This window comes from Microtus oregoni, unplaced genomic scaffold (assembly GCF_018167655.1).
Source record: "Microtus oregoni isolate MIOR12 unplaced genomic scaffold, Mior012 000031F_ref0000149, whole genome shotgun sequence".
Taxonomy (NCBI): Eukaryota; Metazoa; Chordata; class Mammalia; order Rodentia; family Cricetidae; genus Microtus; species Microtus oregoni.
In genome coordinates this window covers 17,497,391-17,513,936 of record NW_024543090.1, presented here as the reverse complement: position 1 = coordinate 17,513,936, position 16,546 = coordinate 17,497,391, and positions in this window count along the sequence as shown.

The window sequence follows — 16,546 nt, the reverse complement described above, 5'->3', positions numbered from 1 at the left end:
AAGGACTGCAGCAGACGTGTAGGAGAGGGAGCAGGTAGCACTGGTAAGGAAGCCTCAACTCATTTAGAAACTGCTGTGAAACAGTAGAATTCTTCTAGCTGCATTTGCGTAAAGTTGGCACAAAGCTGACAGACAGAAAAATCCAAAGTCTGAAAAGATGGCTCAACCACTAACGTAGTTTCCAGGCAAGCATAAGGACCTGGGTTTATATTCTTGAGACCTAGAGGCAGGCACAGCAGCCTCTATATATAAACCCAAAGCTGAAGAGGAAGTGAGAGGTGGACTCTAGAGTCAGTCTGAACTGGTGAGCTCTAGGCTCACTGAAGCTCCAGGTTCAGTGAGAGACCCTATCTCAAACAGGAAGGTAAAGAAGAGTGGAGGAAGACACCGAATGTTGACCTCTGCCCTCCACATGCACGTGCACACATGTGCACTGGCACACATGTGAATAAATATCACATGAACATGTACATACACCACAGATATACCAAGTGCATACACACAAAAAAAGGAAAATACAGAATACTTATGCTTTATTTTTGCACATATAATATATATCCTACATAATTTACTTATACTTAGTTAATGATAAATGATTATTTTCCAATATTTAAAGATTCAAAGAAAATTGAGTTGAAACATGTCATTTGAAAATTTTTATGAAAAATTATAGATAATAATTTTACAAATTAGTTTTGCAAATGCAGTCCCCAAATTTAGCTCCCCTTGTATGGTAGTCAAAAAAAATGTATCATCTAATTTCTCAAGTTCTTCCTGAGCAATAACAGACTTTAATTTCATGAGGGTGAACATGGTACAGAGATTGCATTATTCTGAGTGACTTGCACCCGTGGAACTGAAGCGGCTTTCAGAAAGCTTCAGCTGGTCAGTTCAGCCCAAGTTGTACGTACTTGAAGTTTCATTGATAAAGTTTCCCAGGCAATGCTCTTACATACTCAACTATTCAAATCTTTAAACTTTTCTACCCAGAGAGTTAGTCATTGATTATATCCATTGGCATTATGTGTAGTTAGCCCTGAATTCGTACAAACGTTGTCTTTAAAAAATTAAACTTGCTCCCAATAGATCAGCCCCCACTGTCTCAGTGGGTGGGTGCACCCCTCGTGGTCCTGACTTCCTTGCTTATGTTCTCCATCCTTCTGCTCCTCATTAGGACCTTGGGAGCTCAGTCCAGTGCTCCAGTGTGGGTCTCTGTCTCTATCTCCATCCATCGCGAGATGGAGGTTCTATGGTGATATACAAGATATTCATCAGTATGGACCGTGACTGAAAAAGCATGGGATAAAACCAGACTCTCTGAACATGGCGGACAATGAGGGCTGATGAGAAGCCAAGGACAATGGCACGGGGTTTTGATCCTACTTCATGTTCTGGCTTTGTGGGAGCCTAGCCAGTTTGGATGTTCACCTTCCTAGACCTGAATGGAGGGGGGAGGACCTTGGACTTTCCACAGGGCAGGGAACCCTGACTGCTCTTCGGACTGGAGAGGGAGGGGGGAGAGGGGCAGAAGGAGGGGGAGGGAAATGGGAGGCTGGGAGAAGGCGGAAATTTTTTTTTCAATAAAAAAAAAATTAAACTTGCAAAATAGGTCTTTAAAAGGTGACTTCTTTTTCTGCCAGATTAGCGGGTCACATCTTCACGTGGAAGTCAGGAGCTGATGAATCTCTTTATGGGCAAGACCAGTCTGTGTAGGGAGTTCCAGGACAGGGCTATAGAGAGACTCTCGAAACACAGCAACAAAATTACTTTCTCCTTAAAAAATGGGGGTGGCGTTCAGTTCCCGTCACCAACACCAGGCAGCTCATAGTGTCGTTTTCTGGTCTCGGAGGGCACAGGCACACTTGTGTGCTTGCACACATATACATATACTAAGCAAATAGTCAATGGCTTTCTGTTTTGCATCCTATTGTAATCTTAGAAATACGCTGTGCTGCAGGCACACGGAACACGGACTTCAGAGAAAGTAGCTAAATGTGGCTATTCTCTTCCAGAACTGATTTGTGGGGAGCTGGCACACCCTAACTTTTGTGTCAGGCGCTGTCGGAGAGGATGCTTTCAGGAAGGTGCCCCAAACTGAAGGAAGTTCATCTCTGTCCTTCCTGCACCACGTTTCACTCTGTGTAAACTCAACAGAAGAAAAGTAGTGTTCAAAGGACCACACGTTACCTGACTTCAAAGCATCACAGATTCCTCACATTCAATCAGTTCTCACCTGCTTGTAGATCCAGTCATTTAGAGTTCTGTGTACTTTAGTGCGCACTCGTGATTCTACCTGTGGTAGTCGGAAAGAAAAGCCTCACAGGAAGTGGCACCATTAGGAGGTGTGGCCTTGCTGGAGGAGGTGTGGCCTTGCTGGAGGAGGTGTGGCCTTGCTGGAGGAGGTGTGGCCTTGTTAGAGGAAGTGTATCTCAGCCTCTTCATGCAGATGCAGATCCAGAACTCTAAGCTTCCTCTCCTGCACTGTGTCTGCCTGCAAGCCACCATGCTTCCCACCAAGAGGATAATGGATTAAACCTCTGAACTCTAAGCTAGGCCCAACTAAATGCTTTTCTTCATGGTGTCTTTTCAAAGCAATAAAACACTAAGGCACTGCCTGACATTTCCATGAAGATGTAGAAGTTAGTTTTTTCCAAAGAAAAATAGGGCACAGAATTCAAGGATACTTGAAACTACTTTCCGAAAAGAAGAACGCTACAGTGAAGTCATCAGATTATATTGGAAAACAACTTGCCTATAACGTGGAAATGGCAGTTTCCAGATCTCTCCCAAAGAAAGCCACATCCAAGACTGTCTCCTCAGAGTGTGCTGCGGGCTTCTTCACACTCGGCATGGCGGCCTCAGCAGACAAGGAGAACAGCCTAGCTCAACAGTTTGCTGATGGAAAGGGTTACAGCTACTGAGGCCACTTATAATTATATGTATGGCTCCTCCATAGAAGGGATGGACTTCAGAATCCTAAGACATACGATCAGTAGTGTAAAATGTCGTTTGTGCTTTCTAGTATTCAGTGTTAAGTTCAAAACCATTTCGATGCTGCCGGAGAAACAGTTCAGTGGTTGAGAGCATATGCTGCCCATGCAGGAGACCCAAGTTTGAGTCCCAGCATCCATCTTCTTCCTACCTCCTGTAACTCCAGTTCCAGAGGAACCCACTACCTCTGGTTTGCACTGACACCTGTACTCATACACACACACACACACTTAAAAATAAAAATTTAATAAAAAGAAAAAGCATCTGAGAAAACAAGCAAGAAACATGAGTTGGCAGCTACTTCTCACTGTTATGGTGAATCAGATGGATATTTCTGTAGTGAGTAAGAAAGGCTTAGTTCCTTTAAACCTAGATCCATTATCAGACGGCACCACGGCTAGGTAGCTGGACTGGTAGTTGTGGTCTCAAGGAAAACGTCCCTAGGATGTCATTTGATATGACTGATAAGTTTTGGGTTTTATTTCTTTGTTTTATGGTTATATATCTCTGAACGTTCTGACTGTGACAATAGAGTCCTCTTTCCCAACTGGGTTATAAGCATCACAGACAGGTCCAAGGAGGCGGTGCACTCCTTTAACCCCAGCACTCGGGAGGCAGAGGCAGACAGATCTCTGAGTTTGAGGACAGCCTGGTCTACAGAGAGAGTTCCAGGACACCGGGGCTACACAGAGAAATCCTGTCTTGAAAAGTCAAAAAAGAAAAAATGACAGTGCACCATATTTATATCATTTTTTCCTTCATTCAGGACTTTTGAAGATTCGTTAACCTTAGTTAATGACGTGTGAGAATGAGCAGCGGAGGGCCTGGCGAAGAGGAAGTCCCATCTGTGAAGGCTGATGTGTTTCCTTCACCTACTCCCAGACGTCTGCTCCCACTCATGGTGATCTTATTGACGTCCATGCAGGCATGACCACCTCTGCATAGAAGCTTGATCTATAACACAGGGTCTGTGTACATTCTATTTTCTGTACTTGGAAAACATTTGATCTGCTGTTTGCCAAGAGTCATTGCAAGACTCCATAATATAACATTCTGGAAGGGTGAGTGGCCTTCAGAAATCACTCATTTGGTTTCCCCAGGGCCCAATAGCTACCATAAAACCAGGGTCTGGTTCCCAGCATACACATGGCAGCTCACAATTGTCCTTAATTCTAAGGGATCTGATGCCCTCTTCTGGCTCCATATGCGTTAGGCACTCATGAGAAACACATGCTTACATGCAGGCAAAACATGAATACAAATAAAATAAAAATAAAAATAAATACTTTTTGAAAATTAAACCCACAATATTTCTATAGGATAAGAAATAACTTACAACAAATTACTAGGCTAGAAGATTGTAAGTCCCACAAACATCACATAATGCAGAAAAATAACATCTCAATTTGTTCTCTGGTACCCGCTCTAAAACAAGTTTTACTGCATACTCCCTTATACAAAAATAATTCTATCAGGATAGATAAAGGTAATATATTCTTTTGTATACCAAAACTAGTGAAAGTTATTTTTATTTTGGAAACTGGCATATATTCGTTGTATAAAATAATGAGAGTCATAATATCATACATGTATATATCGTATTTATCCAGTATTAATCCTCTGGTCTCCCTTCCCACACCTCAATCTCACTGTTCCCTTTTCTCTTTGCAAGTAGTGGGGACTTCTATATTTTGTCTCTTTCTCAACTCTATCCCCCATAGGAAGGAAAACATCAAACACTTGTCTAGATCTTGCTTATTTTACTTACCATGATGGTTTCCAGTTACTCTATTTCCCTACAAATGACAGAGCTTGGTTTTCTTTCTAAGTCAATAAAATTTCATTTTGTAGCTATACCATATTTTCTTTACTTTTTCATCAGTTGATGGGCACCTAGACTTACAGCACATCACACCTATTGGGAATACTGCCACGATGTATATAAATATATGTGGACATGCTGTTGTCTTAATTATATGCTGACTTGGATTCTCATGTATTTCTGATTTGCATCAGAGAAACAGTCATATTTTCAGCTCAAAGTTTTACTGTTAATTTTTATATCTTGAAAAGGTCTCCTCTCATTTTTCTTGCTAAAAAGTGATTCTGATAAGGTGCCAATTCTATCAGGACAATGTGTAGGAGGTTAAAACAGAATGCCTTACATTAAGGATCCATGCAAAGGTGACTTCAGGGGCTGAAGAGATGGATCAGTGGGTAAACTGCCTTCCACAAAGCACAAAGACCTAAATTCAGATCCCCAGAACACCCATAAAAAAACAGACATCCTACTTCCTTAGAACCTCAGATTAGCAGGAGCTAAAACAAGCAAATCCCTGAAGCGTACTGGCCAGGCAACCTAGCCAAAACAATGAGCTTCAAATCCAGTATCTCAAAATAAAGATGAAAAGAGATCAAGACAAACACCTGATACAGATCTTGGGCCTCTGTATGTGGACCAAACACACACAGAGAAACATACCACATGTGTACAAATCATATGTGTATGCAACAATACCACACACTCTCAAAACCAAAAATAAAGAAAGGAAGAGACAACTTTCCATGGCTATACCAACTGCCTCTGGTCCTGTTACTGGTTTGTATTTGGAAATTCTTAGTTTCTATGAATCACATCAGAAATAAAAACAACCTTTTTGAGCAGAGCAGGGAAAGCAGGGTTTCTCTGTGCGGCCCTGGCCGTCCTGGAACTTGCTTTGTAGACCATGCTGGCCTTGAACTCAAAGATCTGCCTGCCTCTGTAGCCCAAATTCTGGGATTAAAGGTGTGCACTCTCACTGACCAGCTAAAAACAATATATTTTATTCTGTAATTGTATAAGATTTTGCCAAGCCCCCATGTGAGCTGTTGGAGTCGGTCATGCTAATTAATGCTCTCAGTAAACAAACAGGAAATCACTCGTAAGTCCCGACCAAGTTTCTAGCCACATGGATGCCCCCTCTATCAAAATCTCAAAACCTGCGTCTCCAACCTTGCCTAGCGGGGGAGGGAAGTTGAAATACATTCACAGGCCAAACTGGGAACAGGCTGTGTCAGGACCGCCCATGCAAAAGGCACAGTCAGGCACAGAACCAGGGAAGGGAGGAGCACTGACTCCATGGTGCAGCTATGAGCACCAGCTGCGTGGTCAGGAACATGCAGACTCCACTCCCTTTCTAGCTCTCAGGCAACCCACACCTATAAAACAAACATGACAGAACTTGCCATGCGTGATTGTATTGGCTTGAAAGGAAATTTTATGCACAAAGGTTTAGACAGTTATCACTCAATAACTGGTAACTGTGTTTACCACATTAAATTTGGATTAAATGTTCAGAATGTTATAAAAATTACCTGAATGCCTGCATTGTTATCTAAAATAAAATCTTCAGGTTTCCGCTACATTCAACTTTACCGTAATTTCCTATTCAAGCACACAGGCAATGTCGCAGACTTTTCTTATTTGAGGGCGGTGTGTTCTTCCAGACTCAGCTGCACCTGATGTCCACTTTTTTCTCTTCCTGCTAGGAAAGTCGCTGAGTTAATTCTGTGAAGGTCTGTAGCAGCACTGGCCAAAACATTTACAATGTGTGACACACTTGTCATTTTAAATTGGCGCACGCCTTTAATCCCAGCACTCGGGAGGCAGAGGCAGGCCGATCTCTGAGTTCGAGACCAGCCTGGTCTACAGAGCTAGTTCTAGGACAGGCTCCAATGCCACAGAGAAACCCGTCTCGAAAAACCAAAATAAAATAAAATAAATAAATTGAATAAAGCCAGGTAGAAGCTAAAATCTTAAACCATGTAAACTATATTCTACTAATATTTTTATTTAGCCCATTTTATCAAAAATATAGTTTCATCATGTAATCGATATTTTTATATTTGGGGAGGGACTTAAGTATTCTGAGGTTGATCTAGGAATCTTGTGCATACTAAGTACAGGCATGATCACTAAGCTACACACCTGGACCAATGTTTTTCATTACTGATGTCATATTTTGCATTCCTTTGGTCACTCTGTCTTCAGACACCCGTGTATATTTTACACTTGGCAAGACATTGAGTTCTGCATTCCACATGCTCAGTAGCCACACACAGGATGGTCCCCATATTCTCCTGCACTGTCTTCTATTGTATGAATAATTTATGTCATGCTATTTAGCATGAAAATTTTCCTGAATGACAGACCTTCCATAGCTATCTCTAGGTTCTTTGAAGGGACTTTCTCTTAAGAGTCCGCATCTCTGGGACGCTGCACCCTGCCTCAGTCAATGTTTCCTGGTGGATGACGTGGGTATATTTAGTAATCCTAGATGGGAGAACACTCCCAACCATGTGCCTTCTGCTTGTGCTACACTCATCTCTCAGAGAATGTTGTTTATTCCAGAATGTAAACGCTCAGAGTGTATGGAGCAATGCCAAGTGCAGCTAGTATCCGTAGCTCTACTCTGGCATCCTTGTGAGCAATGTGAGTGTCAACCACGTAAGAGATGGGCAGGGGAAGAGCGAGAGGAGAAAGGACTGGAGCACTTCGGAGTAAGAAGCGAAGCAATGTAACTCAACCCCACATCTCCGAGGACAGGTGCAGTTTTTAAAATATTTACTTAGCGGTACTCAAAAAGAAAATAATGAGACACTTTAAAAAAGAGAGAGAGAGATGTCGTATGCTGGATAGTGTAGCTTAACTGTTAAAGGCTAGATCCACAACCAAAAATATATAAAGCTGTATTTATTTTATTTTTACTGGTGTTTATGTGTATGCATGGGTGTGTGTATATCGCTACAAGTACCACAAAGGCCAGAGACTTCAGATCCCCCTTGAACAGAGGTTACAGGCAGCTGTGAGTTTCCAGTTACATGTGCTGGGAATTGAATGTGGATCTTCAACAAGACTAACATATGCCCTTAGCCACTATAAGCCATTTCTCCAGCTCAAAGCTAGACTAAATTATCTGGATTTTTTTTCCTGAGACAGGTTCTCTCTGTGTAGTCTTAGCTGGCCTTGAACTCGCTATATAGACCAGGTTGTCCTTGAACTCACAGAGATCTTCCTGCCTCTACCTCTCCAGTGTTAGGATTAAAAACAAGAACCACCATGCTTAACACAGGAAACTAGATTTGTACTCTGTTGTGAAAGTAGAGGTTTCTTTTAAGTCACAACAAGGGGTGCCACATACTATACCCAGGATAGTATAACATGTTCAGGTCTTTCCATAAATCTTTAAAAACGCAACTTGGTAAGAGAAAAATGTCAAATTTGTAGCCTGAGTGTTTTAAAAATTTTTTAGATAAGAATCACCAAGTCGCGCAATACAGATGCGAAGGACTCAAACTTCACAACCCACATTGTAAGTGGACCGAAGATTTTGCTACCATCTAGGTCTCCAAACAAGGGTTTCGTTGCTCATGGCATCTAGAAACTGCGGCTTGTGCTATGGAAAATCTCCAAGGCACAGTGGAAGAAGCTGAAATGGGAAGCTGTGACTCAGCTGGTGAAGCGCTCTCTTCTTTTTGGGGAAAAGGGTATCTTGGCATTTTATGGCTACGCTTATTAAGAAAAAACAACTTGACAACGTATCCTGATTATGAACTTGACAGCAGGAATGCTTTGCACATTCATTACATTGGACTAAAAATGTCGTTGGCCTTTTTATCCTTCCCTGTGTGTATCAAAGGAAAGCTCAAGAACATTCCGTGATGTTTGTTGAGTACTGAAAATCCACTTCCTGGAGCTGGAGAGAGGTCTCAGGGGTTGAGTCTTTTTGCAGACAACTGGAGTTCAGTTTCCAGCGCCCACACCGAACAGCTGACAGGCCCCTGCAACTCCAGCTCCATCGGGTCTGATGCCCTCTTCTGGTTCTGTTGGCATCTGCAGTCGCATGTACACCTGCGCAGGGAAGCACACATAACTAATGAAATAAAGAAAACCTGCCTCCCAGACAGAGCTCGCGGGATGTTCACAGCCATGACTAAAGAAAATATTGACCTCCTCCAGATCATCATTTAACCTTCTCTTTGCGTATGGCTGGTGATTAACATAGAGACCCACAACCGGCTAAAGTGAAGAGAATGAGAGAATGTCCTGTGGAGATCGCCAAACAACGCAGGCTAACTTACCAGGACAGAGGGGTGCCCTCAGAAAATGGGCAGCCTTTACCTCTATGTTCCAGGCTCTTTGGCGAGAAGAGATGCTTTACAGGCTACCAAAAGATAACCACGGGCGCCAACCCACCCGCAAAACCTTTGACCTACAAACTGTCCTGCCTGTAAGATGAGCTGGGGCTGCATTGGTCTCTCAGCACTTGTGGGAAAGGCCAACGAATATCTAGTTTTACTTGAGGCCCACTCCATGAGAGGGAACCCATGCCTGACAATGCTCGGATGGCCAGGGACCAACAACTGCATAATCCAGAGACCTAGGAGAGAAACAATCAGGACTCATCAAATAAAAAAAAAAAATCAATGAATGACCCTTAATGATATTCTTCTACTATCTTCTTCATCAGTGCCTTGTCCGTCATCCTCAGAGAGGCTTCCTCTGGCAGCAGATATGAGCAGATGCAGAGACCCACAACCGCCTTAGGCAGAGTCTCCCTTGGAGGTTTCCACTGGATCTCTCCCCTCAGAGATTGGGGAATCTGTCGGAAGAGGGGCAGAAGGATTCTAGGAGTCAAAGCGGATGGAGGACACCAGGAGAACATGACCCACTGAATCAACTGAGCAGGGCGCATAGAGGGTGACAGAGACTAAAGAGGCCAGCACGGGGCCTGCGTGGATATGTACCGAGTCCTCTGTGTATATGTTGTGCCAGTCAGCTTAGAAGTTTTGTGGGACTCCTAACTGTGGGAGGGAATGAGTCTTTGACTCTTGTTTTGTTTTGTCTTTTTTTTAATGTTTACTTATTCTGCAGGCCAGAAGAGGGTGCCAGATCTCATTATAGATGCTGCCAGGCACCATGTGGGTGCTGGGAATTAAACTAAGGACCTCTGGAAGAGCAGTCAGTGCTCTTAACATCTGAGCCATCTCTCCAGCCCTTGTTGTGCCTCTCCTGAAACTAGCTCTTGTAAACCAGGCTGGCCTCAAATTCACAGAGATCCTCCTGCCTCTATCTCCCGAGTGCTGGGATTAAAGGTGTCGCCTGTGTGTTTTTTACTCTTTTGCCTGCTCTTAAGACTCTTTTCCTCCTGTTGGGTTGCCTTGTCCTCAGTGTGCAGCAGAGACGGAGGGTGTGTGGATGGGGGAGAGGTGAGATGGGGAAACAGGACTAGGAGTAATGGAGGGAGGTGAAATTGTGGTTGGGGTGTATTGTATGAAAGAAGAATCTATTTTCAATTTAAAAAGAGAGAAAAGAATGTTCAGCCCTAAAGAGACCATATATTATAACTCCACTCCACCTTCAAACCCTCAGGGATCATTCCACGAGACTAAGCAGAAAGACCACAAGGGCAGAGAAAGTGACAACTAGGAAGGAGCATCTGGATACGGCGGGGCAGTGCACAAATGAACTCACAGGGGTGGCAACAGCTTGACCAAAGCCCCTGCAAGCACAAGCCAGACAGAAACCCAGCATGGAGGGGGGAGCGGAGTGAGTAGCGGTTGTTAGCTGCAGGGGGCACTGGGGAAGGAGTAAGGTGACCACACTCCAGTGGTAGAACACACATCCAGGAATATTTGGGCAGCACAAACTGGTCTGTGGAGTGGAGGGCACACAAAGATTATGTGGGTGGGGAATGAGGGGGTTATCTAGGAAGAACTGAAGAGGGTGAACTTGATCAAAACACATTGTACAAAATGTGAAGCTATCAAAGGGAAAAAAATATAGCACTGGCAAACAGCTCAGAGGCAGAGCCTTTATAGAGCATGAGTCCCCCTTCCCTAACAACAACAACCAATAAACCGTGGTCCTGGGACACAGTGATCCACACCTGTAATCCTAGTGCTCTGGAGTGTTCGGAGACTGAGGCAGAAGGCTCAAGAGTTCGAGGCCAGACAGGGATATAGAATGAAACGCTGTTTCAAAATGTCTTTCTACAAAAAGAAACATAACTATGACTTCTTCTGTGTTGGAATATTCTACTTCGGTTCTTCTCAGGTCCTAAGCAACGGTTTGAGGAGATGCCGTGTCTCCACCACATCTTCCTGAGCAGGTTTTTCTCTCCTCAGGAATTTCCACTCGTTGTTGCTATTTTCTCACACTCATAAACGCTTGCTCAACCATATAACTGTGAGCGTCTCAGAGTCCTACCCCATGTCTTGCTCATCTCCTGTGGCTCTTAGCAGAGCCTTGGTGAGGATCAGCACTCAACAACTGGTGACCATGGTGATCATGGTTATGGGACCATCCTTCAGCAGACCATCCAAAGGCTAGTGTGGTGTCTTCATGGAGACACAGGAGTATTCCGGAAATTCCCTCTCTTTTAATTCCATTCTTTGACTATCTTTTAAAATAAAAAAGATTGGTGGATCATAAACATTTTTGTTTCAAAAATTTCAAGCTGAACTTAAATAAAATCAAAAGCGTTTTTTAAAAAAATCTAATTATGTAATCTACTATCCAATAGCGCATCCTTCACCCCCACTCCCGCCTTTTTGAACTTTTTCTTTGTTTTTTTTTTTTTAAGTGTTTGGCCATAGTAAAAATTTTAGCTTATAAATATCTATCTACCATGGATGTTTTCCAAATTTAAGGTTCTAAAAATTAACTCAGAGTACTGGATCCATTTAAGATGTGGTTGCTACTCAACAATTTCAGAAGAAAGGAAACTGCATCATATGTAACATTTAAAGAAAACTCAGTAGTCAAGCTCTCTATAAATAAGAAAAACAGCCTCGCAAATAAACAGCAGGAAACGCTCAGGGCTACGTTAACCTCAGCGCAAAGTCTTCTGGCACCATGAGCCACGCGCCCAATGGATGCGCAATAAGAAAATGTCACATGTGACCCGCAGAGGGGGGAGGGCAAATGCGTTGGCTTTAGATACCAACTAGGGAAGTGGTTCAAGAGTAAGAGGCCATGGAGGAGAAGGGGCTTGGTTGAGCTGTGGCCTTGGTGTTACCCCCTGGAAAGCGAGTAGTAACACTCAGTTGTGAGAGGTGCATTAACCTCTTCAGACCACTAGGGTTCAAAGTGTTTCGTAAGGGGTAATTTATTAAATGGCTCCTAATTGCTTGGTAATGTACCTTCCAAAAGTCATTTCTCTGAGCTGTGATTAGGCCTGGGCTTTGCCAGGAGCTGTCACTCTCCGTGCAACTCTCCAAGGGAAGCCTAAGGCGTGGGAGTGGAGCCACTGGGCAGCTGGGTCTCTAACCCGAGAATTCCGCCATCAAAGCCAAGCAACGTTCCTTTTAACCTCTTAGGGTGTAACGATTCAGATATGAAATTGGTGCACCATATTTTTCTGCATCTTATTAATTTCACATACATTTGAATAGAACATGAATAACCAGCTCTACTGTGCGGGGGCGGGGAAAGAATGGCATTTTTCGAGAAGTGTGAAATGGCCCATTTAATGACATTCTTTCTTCAAGACATAAAAACAATCATGCTATATATTTGTTTTTACCACTCACGAGCAAATTTTCTTTGGTCGTCTTTCCAAACAACATAAATTTCTGACACAGCGCTAGCCATCCCTCGGGAATCCTCCTTGGTAGTCCTCCTCAGAGTTTCCTTCCATTGGCCTCCTTGATAGTCCTCCAGCATTGCTCTTTCACAAGACTTTGTCTTAGAGGCCGATTCTGTTAGTTAGCAAGACCAGCAGAGGGAGTGCAAGAGCACTGTCACAAAAATAAAGAAGAGAAAAAAACAATAAAAAGAAATCAAATTTTGAAAAGTCATTGCCAAGCAGGAGTTGGAAAGCTGGCGCTGAGCTGCCGTGCCATAACCTCAGCTCGGAGGCAGCCTTCGAAATGCCTGTGGCGTACCATCAGGAAGGACACTTCCCGTGGATGCTAAAGTCTACAGGCTTGTTGACTAGCAGGATTCTCCTGACTTCTCCAAGCCTGAAGGATAACGATACCAATAACTTCTGCTATGATCAGGAGAACTCAAACCACAGCATAAGGTGCTTACTCGGATGGAGAATGTCTCAACAGCAAAAGTGATATATGTCATTTATGTCTTCCATTGTCTAGGTTGCCTCCGTGTAGACCTAATAACAAAGGAAAAATGCCCGGGGAGGATTCCCCCAATTCACTGGGACAAGATGTCAAACTGGACCTGGAGTTAGGTACCCATCTAATTAGCATAAATGGATGAAAATGACAAAATCATTTGGGAAGGGACCCATCCCAGAAAAACTGTATATTCAAATCCCATATGTGATTTTACAGCTCCCATTTCTAAACCACTTACAGAAGTTACGCCTTTTCTAAAGATGTTCTGGGACTAATTATTAGGAAGGGCACTTGTTCAAATCTACTCAATGCTTTACATAAATCCTTAATGTCCCCAAAGGGACTGTTCCTTAGCTGTTTTTCCCAGACTTCAGCAGGACTTCTTAGGATATAACTGTGGGAGCCCCTAACTACTGTTTCCCAATGCACATCCTTGAGAAGATAATAACACAGGCATTCCAGACGTTACCGCATTGAACCGAACAAAATTCTTTGTTTTACAAGTTTTGAATAACCCCCAGTGTACTGCAACTTGTCTGGAAGTTTGGCAGAAAAAAAAAAGTTTGGAAAGTAAATATTCAGTTCTCCTTTCTCCAGTAGATGTCACTTTCTGTACACGGGATATGATACCAAGATCTAGAAGATGCGGAGTTCCTTATGACGATGGCAAAAATTAGCGTTGGGTTCCAGACACATGCAGTTATTGTTAAGCTTCCAATGGTATTTCCTTGTGTTTGGAAACTTAAAGAATAATTTAATTCTTTAAACTATGAAGTTTAAGAATTAGGTTCAGTTATTTAACTGTCCCCCACGTCTCTAAGTAGCTAAGGTCAGTAGGCAGAGCATGGAACAGGGCACTGCTAGTACCTGTCACTGGTTATTTTTAAAAAATAAGTATTCAGCATAAAATGAATTAGTTTAAAAAAATACTGTTTTCAAGAGAATATACAATTATTGATAATGCACTAATCTAGTTTAAAATGAGATGGATTAGCATATGACTCTTTCCAAGTTTCTCTTCCTGAGTTACCTATATCATTTCAATATTCACATAAACTTCCTATGTCTGAGGTGGGAGAAGGGGAAAATCAGTTCCCTGAAGTGTTTTACTCCACAGCACGGGATGGCTGCACCACAATGAGAGAGAAGAAGGGAAGGAGGAAGGGACAGAGGAGGGGGTGGGGTAAGAAAGCATCTTAAACTTTAATATTATTTTTATAGCATCCACACGTTCAAGAATGAAAATCAAAAAATTAACATCTAGAATTATATTAATACTTCCTAAAATACTCTCAAAACTGCTTTTTTTTCCGTTTCCAAACATAAGCCTCATTATGCAGTTCTATTCCAATGCAGCCGAATGTTATATTTGAGTTGTTGTAATGGATGACTTTGAAATGACAGAGGAGAGTGCAGTTTTGTTTCTTATTGATCCAATCAAGGCTTTTGCTTGTAGCTACTATACATTGAAATAATAGAAAAGGCTACAGAAGCTTTTAAAAGTGTTGCCTTCTGGGTCACTCTTGATTCAGTCGTTGTATTGACAAATGTGATTTGATAATTGCCAAATTAAGCTCATGAGAAAAGTGGTTAAACAACGACTTTTATTTTTAGATGGTTCAAACAAAAGATATGGAGTTCGGGAGCAACATAATGATAGGATACTGGAACAAAAAGTCCCCCCAAGAAGGCAAAAACTGGGCACAGCGGCACTTTACAAAACAAAGAAATCTGTCGGGGCCATCAAAATAAACAACATCTAAATGGTTGCCTTGGGTTTTAAATATTTTTGCTCAGAGTAGACGCGAAGAGATTCTTATCTGAGGTAGAGGTTTCTTGACATGTTAACTGGGCAGTTCTGCTACCATTCTTGTGTAGACTGGGTTAAAAGAAAGAGATTATAGGGGTTGGGGTAATAAAGAGACTCACAGGCAGCACACAGAGATCAGGACAAGTGATTTGCTTTTAATTCAGAGTTAGAAACCCAAGCCATGATAAAGCCTAGAGTGTTGTTTTCAGCCATTCTTGAAAAGGGGGAATTACCAAAAGAAAAGCCAAGGTTGACAGGGCAGAACCCGGGCTGAGGTTGCCCAACTTCTAGAGAACAGGCTGTACCCCTACCGTACCCCCCCCCACCCCGATCTTGTACTGGACTTTATCTTCAAGTAAATCTTGATCTGTCATTTTTATGAAAGAAAAGAATGTCACAAGAAATGTCTTGAAATTGAAGTCAACTCCTTAGTGTCATGAGGCTGGAATCCTGTAGTCTGAACCCTAGGCAGAGCCCTGAAATGTGCTCCTGGCCTCGGGCAGTAGCTCCTATGCAAAGCAGGCGCCAGGCGAACTGTTAGCGACTGCTCAGGGCAGGAACAAGGAGAGCTGCTGCTCCCTAGAGCTGCCCTTCTACTTTGGCCTTTCTTTGTCTTCATTTCTCCCTCCCTCCCTCGCTCACTCCTTTCCTCCCTCCTTTCCCTCTTTCCCTTCCTTCCTTCTTTCTGCTTTCTTACTCATTTAACTCTAACACTATCCTTTTTGACAGGTTAGAATAGAAATCCCAGTACACTGTGAGAAATGATCGGTTGCTTTATTCCACAGACTCACGGATTTTCACTTCATGATTTTATTTTGATGGTTGCTGCAGGTACTGTGATGCTTTCCATTGAACTGCTTCGTTACAGATCAGATGGCTACAGTGGCATCTGATTTGTGGCATACATGGGGTAACAGGAATGACAAAATAAATAAGGTGAGCATCCACCATGTCCCATACTCAACTCCAGGAATGTGTCCCTTACAGGCCTCTTCTGGACTTTGAGCTCCTGCTCCCCCATGCCCTGTCTCAAAAAAAAAAAAAAAAAAAATAGCAGAGGTGGGGAGAGGGAGGGAAGAAAAGAAAAGAATTTAAGGCACTTAAACAAGTCTTCTGTGATGTTTCCAGCTTCTCTGCAACTACTGGGAAGTGGATACTATTTCTAAATCTAACATGTGACCATTTTCTCTCAAACCCCTTCAATTATAGTACTCTGTCTTGCCCCTCCCCTAATCTCTATGTTTATAAGCTGAAATCCTATTGGTCTCCCAAACTAAAGTCCTAACTACCTGGACAAATCTTGAATCCATGCTAAGCCAAGAGCACCCAATGCACTTTGGTCGTGCTTATAGAATAGTATTGATCATTCATTGCTTCATAATCATGAAAGGTACCCTCCGCATATAGAATCAGCCTAGCAGTTGCCACACTGAAAGTTTGAGAATATGTAGTAAAAGGGATAAACCCTACCATCTTCTAGCAAGATACTGATGGAAAGTTACCTCTTATTTTGTAAATAATCTAAGACCAACCTGAGAGCCTTACTCATGCTAATCAAGGAAAATTACTCAAGTATTGTTTGTTTAGGTAATTTATTATAAATTTATTCCTTTTTTTTTTTTTACT